This window comes from Budorcas taxicolor, chromosome 1 (genome assembly GCF_023091745.1).
Source record: "Budorcas taxicolor isolate Tak-1 chromosome 1, Takin1.1, whole genome shotgun sequence".
Classification (NCBI taxonomy): domain Eukaryota; kingdom Metazoa; phylum Chordata; class Mammalia; order Artiodactyla; family Bovidae; genus Budorcas; species Budorcas taxicolor.
In genome coordinates, this window is record NC_068910.1 from 161379963 (window position 1) to 161395509 (window position 15547).

Sequence of the window (15547 nt, forward strand, 5' to 3'; positions counted from 1 at the left end):
TCCCTGGTGGTCCAGTGGCTAGAACTCTGTGCTTCCAATGCAGGGGATCCAGGTTCAATCCCTGGTCAGGGAACTAGATCCCACATGCTGCGACTAAGACTTGGCGCAGTCAAATAAATAAATACTGAAAAAAAAAACTTTAAAAACAACAACAACATACAGCCTTCTTTTAGAAGTATCAGTTTAATGATGTTGGCATACCAAGTATGCTGTCCCTAACAATAACCAAGCATTAAATGTAAGCTACCCTCCAAGTTGAAAAGGCAAACCTGTTTTTGAGGATGGCATTTCCAACTGAAAATGTAAATTTACCTAATAAATTCTTCCCACTCCAGCAGCTCAGCACCCCAGCACTGGCTTCCTTCAATAACTGAGTTCTGTCTCACAGTCTCTGGAGTAAATTCCTCTCCGCTACAAGGTTGCCAACCCCTCTCCCCTCTCACAGAGGACTAACTCATTTTCTCTACCACCTCCACCTATTTCCCATTGGACTCAAATCTTCCCATATCAAATTTCTGCTGACCTTGAGTTAAACCACATCCTATTTTGGGCCACAGAGAAATCAAGGGAAATAGCAGAGCTCATACCCTGTAATGATTTTGGGCTGCTTAATCCCATGCACAATGTCAAAGGGAACAGCACTTCAGAGATAAAGCTGCCTGTTAGCTTACCTTCACACTGTGCTTATCACCCTGAGACTTAGGCATGAGGTATTTTACTGAATTGGTACGGCTTCCCATCCTGGATAATAACAAATTATGAATCAACCCATGTTATGCTTCAGTCACTCAGTCGTGTCTGACTCTCTGTGACCCCATGGACTGCAGCACTCCAGGCTTCTCTGTCCTTCACTACCTCCTGCAGTTTGCTCAGACTCCTGTCCATTGAGTCAGTGATGCCATCCAACCATCACGTCCTCTGTCAGCCTCGTCTCCTCCTACTCTCAGTCTTTCCCAGCATCGAGATCTGAGCCACTGAGCTGGCTCTTCACATCACGTGGACAAAGTATCGGAGCTTCAGCTTCAGCTTCAGCATCAGTCCTTTCAGTGAATATTCAGAGTTGATTTCTTTTAGGATTGACTGGTTTTATCTCCTTGCTGTCCAAGGGATTCTCTAGAGTCTTCTCTAGCACCACAGTTCGAAAGCATCAGTTCTTCAGCACTCAGCCTTTTTTATGGTCCAACTCTCACATCTGTACATGACTACTGGAAAAACTATAGCTTTGACTAGATAGACCTTTGTTGGCAAAGTGATGTCTCTGCTTTTTAATATGCTGTCTAGGTTTGTCATAGCTTTTTTTCCAAGGAGCAAGCATCTTTTAATTTCGTGGCTGCAATCACCATCCACAGTGATTTTTTAGCTCAAGAAAATAAGATCACAGACTTTTGAAGCAAAGTGACCATCTTGCCTAGGTGCCTCAAGAGCAGGAATCTTACCTTCTAAGTTCTTTTTGGCACTGAGAAAATTGTTGGTATTCCACAAACATTAAATTATATTGAAATAATTTTCTGTTGGTTTATGTCCACTTAGATACAAGATTAACCTTACTTAGTGTCAGAGGAAGGAAGCTGACGACACCAAACAAGCAGAGCAAGTCTTTATTTCAGCTTTGCCTTGTTAAAGCTATGACCTGAAAAGTTAGTTCAACTTGCTGAGCGATCTGTTTACTCAAGTCAAATAGGACTCCTAAGAGAGTCTCCTTTTACCAACATGGACTCTTCCAAAGAATCATGGAATGGTAGAATTAACTAGCTGGGAGTTACTTTGGCTGCTCAAACTCTGATAAACATAAAAATTAGGCTGGGGTTTTGTTAAAATGCAGATTCTGATTTAAAATGTCTGATGCTGCTGGTCTCCCTGAGAGCAGCTTGAAGAGCAAAAAATCTAAGCCTCATTTTACAAATGAAGTCCAAAGTACTGAAATGGCAATGATTGGTATCATTGTTCCAGTGTTTTCCATTCTTTAGCATAACATGAATTTGAAACAAGGACTGGTTTCTGGCGGATGAGGAAAAGAAAATTAACTTCACAAAATTCTTAGTTTTTATTTCTTTTCTCTTTGTTTTCCATGATCTAATCACATGCTAAAACGCTGTCTGGATTCATTGTTATTAGAGAATCACTATAATCTACACATAATCTAGTTTTATCATAATCCATTAACAGGCTCACTGTGTTCCAGTAGGTGCAAGACCATGAACTGAATATCCTATCATTCTGTTCAGCCACCTTTTCTTTTTTACCTCTGTTAAACAATTCCAGGTGAGATGGTTATGTTCTGCAACACTGTTCAATATGAGGCTAGATTATTCCATCTTCTTCCTCCACCTAGTAACTGGAAAGCAAGCTTGCGATGAGAGAAACAGGATCTCTTCCTCTACTCTCTTTTTTTCTGTTTTTCTTCCTCTTTCTATTTTTGGCCATGCTGCATGAGGCACAGGCTCTTAGTCCCCCCACCAAGGATTGAAGCCCATGCCCGCTACAGTGGAAGCCTTAACCGCTGGAGCTCCAGGGAAGTCCCTCTTTCTCTACTTTCTGACTCAGTGATTTAAAAACTACAACACAAAGTTCCCTTGAGGGATAGCTTAAAATACTGGGTTCTCAGGAGAATTCTACAAATCTTTATCCTTCTAGCAGGATTTTAAAACTTTCAATAGTAATATTAAGAAATAGTTAATATGCGCCTTGAAAGTGAAAGCTAGTCACTCAGGCATGTCCAACTCTTTGTGATCCCATGGACAGTAGCCTGCCAGGCTCATCTGTTCATAGAATTTTCCAGGCAAGAATAATGGAGTGGGTAGCCATTCCTTTCTCCATGGGATCTGCCTGACTCAGGGATTGATCCCAGGTCTCCTTTGTTGTTACTGTCTGAGCCACCAGGGAAGCCCTGAAATATGTATGTGTAATTATTAGTTCTCTGGTATCTCCATTCCTTTATAAAAACAAGTAGAGGGTCACTAGCAATTGTCCACAGGAGAGAAGGTACTTATCACTTTGAGACTCTCACCCTGAGCCTCTAGGGAAAAACAGAATGAAACTTTAAACCTAATAGCTTCTTATTTTAGAAATGAATCATATAAAAACACAAATAATATCAGGAAACATCTATTGGATGTCCACTAGGATCTGTTCAGTTCAGTTCAGTTCAGTTCAGTCACTCAGTCGTGTCCGACTCTTTGCGACCCCATGAATCGCAGCACGCCAGGCCTCCCTGTCCATCACCAACTCCTGGAGTTCACTCAGACTCATGTCCATTGAGTCCGTGATGCCATCCAGCCATCTCATCCTCTGTCATCCCCTTTTCCTCCTGCCCCTAATCCCTCCCAGCATCAGAGTGTTTTCAAATGAGTCAACTCTTCGCATGAGGTGGCCAAAGTACTGGAGTTTCAGCTTCAGCATCATTCCATCCAAAGAAATCCCAGGGCTGATCTCCTTCAGAATGGACTGGTTGGATCTCCTTGCAGTCTAAGGGACTCTCAAGAGTCTTCTCCAACACCACAGTTCAAGAGCATCAATTCTTCGGCACTCAGCCTTCTTCACAGTCCAACTCTCACATCCATACATGACCACTGGAAAAACTTGACTAGACGGACCTTGGTACAAAGCTCTGAATGTCATATAATAAATGTAAATGCAAATTTTGCCCCTGGCTCTAGCTGGGATACTCTCCTTAGGAAGTTCACACATAAACCTGTGACAAATAACAATTCAAGATTGCATAAAAATCCAAAGCAATAGGGCAGTACAAAACAAATTGCTAATTTGTAGAAGAGCAAATAATAGCTATAGAATTCAGAGAAAGGAGTGATTATGCCCAGCTAGAGTGGAAAAAAAAATTTTTTTTAATCTCTGATAGCAGTTATCTGAGAAGATAAGAGTGATATGAAACAGAAGTAGTTGTCTTTCATTGGGAGAGGACTTTATCAAGGCCTAACTGAAAAAATGCTTTATCGAGGACTAACTGAAAAAAATCCTTTGTTAAGTTGTAAAGTCATAATGTAATTTCAAAGAGAACTGGGATCCTCTGGCAAATTAACATGAGATAGGCCACAGGCCTTTTAGTCTTTTAAGCTCTGCGTTTCCTGGAAAATGGAAAATGAGAGGGTTCATGATCTCTATACAGAATTCCATGATAGTCCATGGGGTCGCAAAGAGTCAACACGACTGAGCGACTTTCACCTCACTTCATGATCTCTGAGTCCCATTCCAGTCTAGGACTGTAAGCTTCTGGGACCCCTTGGAAACCTCTGGGACCCCTGAAACACTTACTAGACTGTGACATTATGTATTGATATAAAACTTTCCCAGCACCTAACAAAGTCTGTGGGACTTGGTATTTGGAAGTTGACAGTAGGATTCTCAAATCAGCTTTTCATTCATTGAACATGTTTGCTGAGGGTTTACTATGTCATGGTCCCCTCTGAGACATGCAGGTAGGAATGCAAAAAATCTTGCCCTCAAGGAGCTCACCGTAACAAATATGTATCAATATTTACTTAAAAACACATATTCTCTGCCATCTCTTCGACTCCTGTGAATGTATTTAATTTCAAAATAAAAATTTAGAAAGTGTAAACCAAAAAAACAAACAAAACTCCACACGTGACAACCTGATCCAATATTCTTGCCTGGAAAATTCCATAAACAGAGGAGCCTGGTGGTCCATCGCGTTGCAAACAGTTGGATATGACCACACAGACTTTCATATATATAAGTAACTCTCATAACTGAAAAAGACAACTCAGTTTCTCTTTGTGAGCAAAGAGTTCCCCTCAACTCAGTGGGGAAAATAATAGTTTTGGGGGGCAGGGGGTTGGAGTTAATTGGTTTTAACAGATGATGCTGAAAAAATTGAATATCCGTACATGAAAGAATGAAGTTGGACTTGTATCTAAACCATTTAGAAAACTTAGCTCAAAACAGATCAAAGATTTAGGTATAAGAACTAAAATTATAAAACTCTTAGAAAGAAACACAGTAGTAAATCTATGTGACCTTAGATTAGGTAATGGATTCTTAGATTGTCACCAAAACTACAACTAGCAAAAGAAAAGGTAAATTGAACTTCATCAAAATTTAAAATGCTGGTATTTCTAAGGATTCATCCAGAAAGTGAAAAGTCTTCTCACAGAATGGGAGATATTTGCAAATCAGATGTCTGATAAGGTGGTGCAGTGGTAAAGAATTTGCCTGCTAATGCAGGAGACTCAAGAGACGTGGGTTTTACCCCTGGCTGGGGAAGATCTCCTGGAGTAGGAAATAACAACCCACTCCAGTATTCTTGCCTGGAAAATTCCATGAACAGAGGAGCCTGGTGGTCCATCCCATTCCAAAGAGTCGGATACGACCACACACACATTCAGATATATAAGTAACTCTTATAACTAAAAAAGACAACTCAATTTCTCTTTGTGAGCAAAGAATTTAAATACATTTCTGCAAAGAAGACATAAAAATGGCCATAAAAACCATGAAAAATATTTATTATTAGTCATTAGGGAAAGGCAGCTCAATCACTTCATACTTACTAGGTTGATGGTAATCAAAAAACAGATGATAACAAGTGTTGGAAAGAATGTGCAGAAACTGGCACCCTCATATGTTGCTGGTGAGAATGCAAAGAAGTGCAACTACTTTGGAAAATAGTTTGACGTTTTCTCAAGATGTTAAACATAAAGTTACCATCAGTTCAGTTCAGTTCAGTCGCTCAGTCGTGTCCGACTCTTTGCGACCCGATGAATCGCAGCACGCCAGGCCTTCCTGTCCATCACCAACTCCCGGGGTTCACTCAGACTCATGTCCATCGAGTCCGTGATGCCATCCAGCCATCTCATCCTCTGTCGTCCCCTTCTCCTCCTGCCCCCAACCCCTCCCAGCATCAGAGTCTTTTCCAGTGAGTCAACTCTTCGCATGAGGTGGCCAAAGTACTGGAGTTTCAGCTTTAGCATCATTCTCTCCAAAGAAATTCGAGGGCTGATCTCCTTTAGGATGGACTGGTTGGATCTCCTTGCAGTCCAAGGGACTCTCAAGAGTCTTCTCTAACACCACAGTTCAAAAGCATCAATTCTTCGGTGCTCAGCCTTCTTCACAGTCCAACTCTCACATCCATACATGACTACTGGAAAAACCATAGCCTTGACTAGACAGACCTTAGTCAGCAAAGTAATGTCTCTGCTTTTGAATATGCTATCTAGGTTGGTCATAACTTTTCTTCCAGCAATTCCTTTGCTAGTTATATAACCAAGAGAACTTGGTTATAGCCATAAAAACATATGTCTACACAAAAACTAGTTCACAAATGTTCATATAAGCATTATTCAGAGTAGCTAAATCATGAAATCAGACCAAATGTCCATTATAGTTGAAGAATGGATTAAAAAATGTGGTACATCCCTAAAACAGTTGCAAAAGAGTCCAACATAATTTACAATTAAACAACAATAATTAAAAGGAATGAAGTATTGAAACACTTTACAATGTGGATAAACCTTGAAAACATTAAGCTAAGCAAAAAGAGGCCAGACACAAAAGGCTACATATTGTATGATTCCATTTATGTTAAATGTCCAAAACAGACCAGTCTATACAGACAGGAAGCAGATTAATGGTTGCCAGAAATTGGAGGAAATGGGGAATGGGGAATGATTTTTAATTTCATTAAGTAAAAGCAATGTCTATATCTTAGAGGCATTTGATGTGGTCTATTTGCCAGAAATTATTTTCTAGTGATTATTCAATGACTTCCTCTATTAATTTCTTGATTCAGCAAGCATTTTGATAAAAGTGAAGTTGCTCAGTCATGTCCAACACTTTGTCCAACACTTTGTGGCCCAATGGACTGTAGCCTACCAGGCTTCTCCATCCATGGGACATTCCAGGCAAGAGTACCAGAGTGGGTTGCCATTTCCTTCTCCAGGGTATCTTCCTGACCCAGGGATCGAACCCAAGTTTCCCACACTGCAGGGAGATGCTTTATCCTCTGAGCCACCAGGGAAGCCCTAAAGTGAAAGTGAAGTTGCTCAATGCTTCCCTGGCGGCTCAGTACGTAAAGCCTGCCAGTGAGGGAGACCCGGGTTCAATCCCTGGGTTGGGAAGATCCCCTGGAGAAGGAAATGGCAACCCACTTCAGCATTCCTGCCCGGAGAATCCCATGGACAGAGGAGTCTGGCAGGCTACAGTCCATGGGATCGCAAAGAATCAGACATGACTTAGTGACTAAACCACCACCAGCACCAAAACTTAGCTGATTCCAGCAAAAGAAGGTGCTTGTTTATTGTAGGGAGCAGCGCCACACCAGTCTAAGAAATCTATGGCAAAATTGAAAGCCGTTATATAACTTGCTCTGTGTTTATTTCCCTTTCAGAGAATAAATGACAACAAATTTAACCTAACTGACTTCAAAATCTTATGAAAATAAATAAATGTTTCAAAGCTGTTTGAAGTACATCAATGGAAAGTATCTTTTAAATCCAAAATTTCATTCTGTGTAATAACTAAGCAGTGAATTTTTATTCTTTTCCTGAATGAATTTTTCGTGTTCCACCTCTAATCGCCACTTTGAACATTTCTACAATTACAACAGCAACAAAAAAACCTGAATTCTTATTCTGAAAAAAGTCCCTGCAGTACACTGCGCTGAGTGAAACTTAAACATTATATGGTGCCTTGCAGTTATAAAACGCTTTGACAAATATAATTACATTTAGATTAATCTATTTCTTGCAATAAACTCATTTGGTAAATATTACTGTCATCCCTGTGGTAGGGATGATGAGCTTGGTGTTCAGGGAGGTTAAATGAATTGGCTAAGAGCATCCAACTGGAAATGGGAAGAGTCAGTGCATAAACTCAGTTTCTTAACTCCAAATTTCAGGCTCTGCCCATTTTCCTCCATTAAACTTTACAAAAAATTCACACACACAGATGTGGTTTATATCTTTCATCTAGAAATTTTAACTGGGAAATGAACAGTCATAATATCTAAATTAGGTTAGAAATGTATTCATCATGGTTTTTATTTTGCATATTTTATGATGCTTTGCTATCTTGGTGGCCTTAGTGATGAAGGGGAGGATTTCCCTCCCAGGGCTTTGATCTCTGGAAATTATCCTAGAGCTAGCAAACAACTTCCCCTGTGAATGTGCTTTTCCTCTGGAAACCATCCAATCCAAAACCCATATCCCCCAAATCCTCCTTTATTTCTCATATATGAAGCCAATATTTCCGCTGCTCCAAATCACTCCCTGGCTAGGTACTGGAAAATTAGAGACCACCCCTATAGAGCAGAGCCTGCCAAAATTATTTTAACTATCCAATCCCAAATTCACTCAGACTTTCGTATACTGTCTCACCCATTTGTTCCTGCAGAAACCAAAATAAAGTCTCTGGGCTATGCTTTCTCTTTCACTCCTTCTGCCTCCAGACTGACTCTGTTGCTTCCCCATGTGGCCCTGCATGGTGTGGCATGCCGCTATCTCTTGAAAACTGTAAATAATAAACTCTTCTTTTAAAAGCAATTGTCCTTGTGTTTGTCACCTTACCATATTTGATTAAAACAAATTCCAGGTGGGAATCCAGACAAGTACAATTAAAAAATGTAGGGAGCTAGGGGCACTAACTCTTGGGCTATTGAAAATCTGTGTATAACTTTACAGTTGGCTTCTGTATCCACACCCACAGATTTAACCAACTGTATACCATGAAAGAACTGTAATATGCATTTATTGAAAAAAAGAATCCGTGTATAAGTGGACCTGCTTAGTTCAAGCTCATGATGTTCAAAGGCCAACTGTATGGTATTGTTTCTTAACTAAGAATAAATAAAGAACTGAAGAAAAAGAGAAAACAATGCTCTATCCATCATGGATAGGAAATGAAAGAACAACAGTTTTTTTCAGTGTGTTATTTATATGTTTATTTCAATATATTTATTGAGAGCTCACTACATGCCTGGCATTGTGCAAGGCACTGAATATACAATAATGAACAAAACAGGTTTGTTCCCCGTCCTTGTAAGACTCAATTTAGAGAAAAAAAATAGGCCACAAAAAAAAGTAAACAAACATACAATTACAAACTGTGGTACCTGCTCCAAGGGAAATAAATATTGTGTAGTGGGTCCAAGGGAAATAAATATTGTGTAGTAGGAAGGACTCTATAAATTGATCTGGAAAAATCTATCCAAGGAAATGACATTTATGCAGAGGATTAAAGGGAAACAAGGAACTAGCTTTGCAAAGTATGGGAAAGAACATTCCAGGACTGTATGGAAGGTCGTGAGCTAAGCAAAGTTTGGCATCTTCAGGAACTGGAAGAAGTCATGTACACTGACATGGCAGAATATACTGCTAAGTGCAGAAGAGCATATATAATCCAATACCATTTTTGATAAAAGAGATACACACATATGTATGTCAGGACAGAGAAAATTAAGAATATAAAATAGGCTGTAAATAATGATTATTTTTTGAAAGAGTGGATTTCAGTGGATTTTCACTTTCTATTTATTTCCTAAGGACCTCCCTGGTGGCTCAGACGGTTAAGCATCTGTCTACAATGAGGGAGACCTGGGTTCGATCCCTGGGTTGGGAAGATCCCCTGGAGAAGGAAATGGCAATCCACTCCAGTACTATTGCCTGGAAAATCCCATGGACAGAGGAGCCTGGTAGGCTACAGTCCATGAGGTCGCAAAGAGTCGGACACGACTGATCTATTTCATATATATTTCTGCACTATTTAGATTTTTGGAAATTTTGTATTCACAATTTGATAAATATTAAAATTAAATTCTATATCATTACAGGTTTCTGTCACATAACTTTCCCCCCAACTTTTCATCCCTATTCCCTAGCTTTGCTAGTTCCCTATAATGTATTTGTTTTGCCTCCTGTTGTTTCTGGCATTTTATGTAATTATGAGAGGCTTATCTGTCATAAATAGAACATTATAATTAAGATTCAATATGAAACTGATATGACACTGTTTATTTCAATGCATTAAGAACACACAGGCCAAAATCTATTCTCAGATGCAGACACTAAATTTTTTTTGACTATGCTGTGAGACTTGTGGGATCTCAGTCCCCAGACTAGGGACTGAACCCAGGCTGCAGCAGTGAAAACACTGTCCTAACCACTGGATCTCCAGGGCATTCCCTAAATATTTTAAAATACAGCATGTGCACATTAGAAAATGTATGATGCTAACTAATTTTTAAGAGTAGGGACAGTCTCATTAAAACTGCATGACTTTTGGAAATACAATAAATGGATTATTTCCTTTATTTTAAGCATAACAATATGTTGCAAAATAATTAGTGGCAAAATTTTTAAAAAGTGAGAAATAAAGACAGTTATGCTTAGTGAGCATTTATTATGCTCTACTGTTCAAATACATTATTTCAACTGTTTTTAACTTCCATAATAACTGGTAAATATTGTCCATATTTTTCAGATTAGGAAACTGGGGATTAGAGAGGTGAAGTAACTTCATTCAATCAATGCATAATTGTCGAGATCTTAGTGTTGAAAGGGGCTTCCCTGGTGGCTCAGCGGTAAACAATCCGCCTGCAATGCGGGAGATGCAGGAGATGCGGGGTCGATCCTTGGGTCAGTAAGATCCCCTGGAGGAGGGCATGGCAACCCACTCCGTGTTCTTGCCTGGAGAATCCCATGGACAGAGGAGCCTGGTGGGCTACAGTCCATGGCGTAGGAAAGAGTCGGTCACGACAGAAGCAACGGAGCTCGCATGCATGCAATGTTTAAAGAACTAGGAATCCAGCAGTAAACAAAATGTGTAGTTTAAAACCTCATGGTTAATGGGAGCGGTAAATAAAAAATAAACAAATATGTACATAACGTCTCGGAACTTCCCTGCAAGTCCGATGGTTAAGACTTCATGCTTGCACTGCAGGGGGCCCAAGTTCCATCCCAGGGAATTAAGATCCCACATGCTGTGTGGCGTGGCAAAAACAAAACAAAACAAAAATCCATAGTATCAAGAGCATTGAAACGTCATGAGAAAAGTAAAGGGGGGCAAGGGAAAGAAAGTGATGAGAAGGGAGAAGGCCATGTTGGGTAAGGTGGTGCGGCATGAGGTCTGAGGAGATACTTAAGCAGAGTCCCAGATAAGTGAGGAGGTGAGATCTGTGTAAAAGGCTTTCCCAGCTGGGGAAGTAACAAGTGTGAGGAGGAAAAGCAAGGAGGCCAGTGTGGCTGCAGCAAAGTGAGCAAGAGAACACCCAGGGCTCTCTTCTGAGTGTTATGGGCACTGAATGATTTGGGCAGGACAGTGACGTGACCTGATGTACATTAATAATTGCAAAAGCTTACTCAGATTGCTGTGTGGAGAGTAGATTACAGAGGGGCAAGAACATAAGCAGGGTGACCTGTCAGCCTATGGCAGTGGTACCGAGATGCTGGTGGCTTGGCTTAGGTGCAAAGTATCCGACTGATGTAGTTGGTATTTTGATAATCCACTCCAGCACTCTTGCCTGTAAAATCCCATGGATGGAGGAGCCTGATAGGCTACAGTCCATGGGGTCGCAAAGAGTCGGACACGACTGAGCGACTTCACTTCATGTTAGTGTTGCAGTGATAAGGTTATGTGCGTGTGTGTGTGTGTGTGTGTGTGTGTGTGTGTATGCTGCTGCTAAGTCTCTTCAGTCATGGCTGACTCTGTGCGACCCCAGAGACGGCAGCCCATCAGGCTCCCCCGTCCCTGGGATTCTCCAGGCAAGAACACTAGAGTGGGTTGCCATTTCCTTCTCCAGTGCATCAAAGTGAAAAGTGAAAGTGAAGTCGCTCAGTTGTGTCCAACTCTTCACGACCCCATGGACTGCAGCCTACCAGGCTCCCCCATCCATGGGATTTCCCAGGCAAGAGTACTGGAGTGGGGTGCAATTGCCTTCTCCATATATACTTTTATTGAGATATATTTGATTTACAATGTTGTGTTAGTTTCAGGTGTACAGCAAAGTGATTCAGCTCTGATGAAGTTTTTTTTTTTTTTCAATTCTCTATGTCTGTTTCTCCTTTGAAAGTGAAAGTGAAGTCGCTCAGTCATGTCCGACTCTTTGCAACCTGGGGACTCTAGCCCACCAAGCTCCTCCATCCATGGGATTCTCCAGGCAAGAATACTGGAGTGGGTTGCCATTTCCTTCTCCAGGGGATCTTTGCGACCCAGGGATCAAACCCAGGTCTCCCACATTGCAGGCAGACGCTTTAACCTCTGCACCACCAGGGAAGCTGCCCTGTAAATAAGTTTTTCAGTACCATTCTTCTAGATTCCGTATATATGTCTTAAAATACAATATTTATCTTTCTCTTTATGAACTCCCTTCACTCTGTATAATAAGTTCTAGTTTCACCCACCTCATCAGAACTGACTCAAGTGCATTCCTTTTTATGGCTGAGTAATATTCCATCGTGTATATGTACCACAACTTCTTTACCCATTCATCTGTTGATGGACATCTAGGTTGCTTCCATGTTCTAGCTATTATAAATAGTGCTGCAATGAACAATGGGATACATGTGTCTTTTTCAGTTTTGATTTCCTCAGGGTATATGCTTACAAGTGGAATTGCTGGGTCATATGATGGTGACTGCAGCCATGAAATTAAAAGATGCTTACTCTTTGGAAGAAAAGTTATGACCAACCTAGATAGCATGTTGAAAAGCAGAGACATTATTTTGCCAACAAAGGTCCATCTAGTCAAGGCTATGGTTTTTCCTGTGGTCATGTATGGATGCGAGAGTTGGACTGTGAAGAAAGCTGAGTACCCAAGAATTGATGCTTTTGAACTGTGGTGTTGGAGAAGACTCTTGAGAATCCCTTGGACTGCAAGGAGATCCAACCAGTCCATTCTGAAGGAGATCAACCCTGGGATTTCTTTGGAAGGAATGATGCTAAAGCTGAAACTCCAGTACCTTGGCCACCTTATGCGAAGAGTTGACTCATTGGAAAAACTCTGATGCTGGGAGGGATTGGGGCCTGGAGGAGAAGGGGATGACAGAGGATGAGATGGCTGGATGGCATCACTGAGTTGATGGACGTGAGTCTGAGTGAACTCCGGGAGTTGGTGATGGACAGGAAGGCCTGGCGTGCTGCAATTCACGGGGTCGCAAAGAGTCAGACACAACTGAGCGACTGAACTGAACTGAACTGGTGGTGGTTTTATTCCTAGTTTTTTAAGGAATCTCCATACCGTCTTCCATAGTGGCTGTATCAATTTACATTCCCACCAACAGTGCAAGAGTGTTCCCTTTTTTCCACACCCTCTCTAGCACTTATTGTTTATAGACTCTTTGATGAGGGCCATTCTGAGGTGATATCTCATTGTAGTTTTGATTTGCATTTCTCTAATAATGAGCAATGTTGAGCATCTTTTCATGTGTTTGTTAGTCATCTGTATATCTTCTTTGGAGAAATGTCTGATTTTTTTTCCCCACTTTTTGATTGGGTTGTTTTTCTGGCACTGAGTTGTATGAGCTGCTTGTATGTTTTGGACATTAATCCTTTGCCAGTTGTTTCATTTGCTATTATTTTCTCCTATTCTGAGGGTTGTATTTTCACCTTGCTTATAGTTTCCTTTGCTGTGCAAAAGCTTTTAAGTTTAATCAGGTCCCATTTGTTTACTGCTGTTTTTATTTCTGTTACTCTAGGAGGTGGGCCATAGAGGATCTTGCTTTGATTTATGTCATCAAGTGTGTTCTGCCTACGTTTTCCTCTTAAGAGTTTTATTGTTTCTGGTCTTACATTTAGGTCTTTAATCCATTTTGACTTTATCTTTGTGTATGGTGTTAGGAAGTGTTCTAATTTCATTCTTTTACATGTAGCTGTCCAGTTTTCCCAGCACCATTTATTGAAGAGGCTGTCTTTGCCCCATTGTATATTCTTGCCTCCTTTGTGAAAAATAAAGTACCCATAGGTGCAAGGGTTTATTTCTGGGCTTTCTATCTTGTTCCATTGGTCTATGTTTCTGTTTTTGTGCTAGTACCATACTGTCTTGATGGCTGTAGCTTTGTAGTATAACCTGAAGTCAGGAAGGTTGATTCTTCTAACTCCATTCTTCTTTCTCAAGACTGCTTTGGCTATTCGGGGTCTTTTGTGTTTCCATATGAATTGTGGAAGTTTTTGTTCTAGTTCTGTGAAAAATGCCATTGGTAATTTGATAGGGAGACATTGAATCTGTAGATGGTATTTGGTAGTATACTCATTTTCACAATATTGATTCTTCCTACTCAGGAACATGGAATATCTCTCTATCTGTTTATTTTGTCTTTGATTTCTTCCATTAGTGTCTTATAATTTTCTGTGTACAGTTCTTTTGTCTCTTTAGGTAGGTTTATTCCTAGATATTTAATTCTTTTTGTCACAATGGTGAATAGGATTGATTCCTTAATTTCCTTTCTGATTTTCATATTAGTATATAGAAATGCAAGTGATTTCTGTGTATTGATTTTGTATCCTGTGACTTTGCTAAATTCACCGATTAGCTCTCTCTAGTAATTCTCTGATACTATCTTTAGGGTTTTCTATTTAGAGTATCATGTCATCTGCAAACAGTAAGAGCTTTACTTCTTTTCCCATCTGGGTTCCTTTTATTTCTTTTTCTTCTCTGATTGCTGTAGCTAGGACTTCCAAAACTATGTTGAATAATAGTGGTGAAAGTGGACACCCTTGTCTTGTTCCTGATCTTAGGGGGAATGCTTTCAGTTTTTCACCAATGAGAATAATGTTTGCTGTAGGCTTAGTTTATATGACCTTTACTATGTTGAGGAAGTTTCCTTCTATGCCCATTTTTTGAACCGTTTTAAACATAAATGGGTGTTGAATTTTGTTAAAGGCTTTTTCTGCATCTATTGAGTTGTCATTGGAGAAGGCAATGGCACTCCACTCCAGTACTCTTGCCTGGAGAATCCCATGGATGGAGGAGCCTGGTAGGCTGAAGTTCATGGGGTCGCTAAGAGTCGGATGCAACTGACCGATATCATTTTCACTTTTCACTCTCAAGCATTGGAGAAGGAAATGGCAACCCACTCTAGTGTTCTTGCCTGGAGAATCCCAGGGACGGGGAAGCCTGGTTGGCTTCTGTCTATGGTGTCGCACAGAGTTGGACACGATTGAAGCAACTTAGCAGCAGCAGCAGCAGCATTGAGTTGTCATATGGTTTTCATCTTTCAATTTGTTACTATGGTCTATCACACTGACTTGCATATATTGAAGAATCCTTGCATTCTTGGAATAAACCTAACTTGATCATGGTGTATGAGCTTTTTGATATGTTGCTGAATTCTGTTTGCTAAAATTTTGTTGAGGATTTTTGCATCTGTGTTCATCAGTGATATTGGCCTGTAGTTTTCTTTTTTTGTGTTGTCTTTGGTTTGGGTATCAGGGTGATGGTGGCCTCATAGAATGAGTTTGGAAGTGTTCCTTCCTCTGCAATTTTTTTGAAAGAGTTTTAGAAGGATACACATTAACTCATCTCTAAATGTTTGATAGAATTCTGTGAAGCCATCTGGTCCTGGGCTTTTGTTTTTGGAGA

The 15547-nt window shown here is 40.4% G+C and overlaps 1 non-coding gene across 1 annotated transcript; it reads left to right on the top strand.

The window, feature by feature from the left end:
- TRNAG-UCC (transfer RNA glycine (anticodon UCC)) lies at positions 1-73 on the top strand. The gene has a single exon. It is a non-coding gene; the product is annotated as a tRNA-Gly (tRNA).
- Positions 74-15547: the final 15474 nt, after the last annotated feature.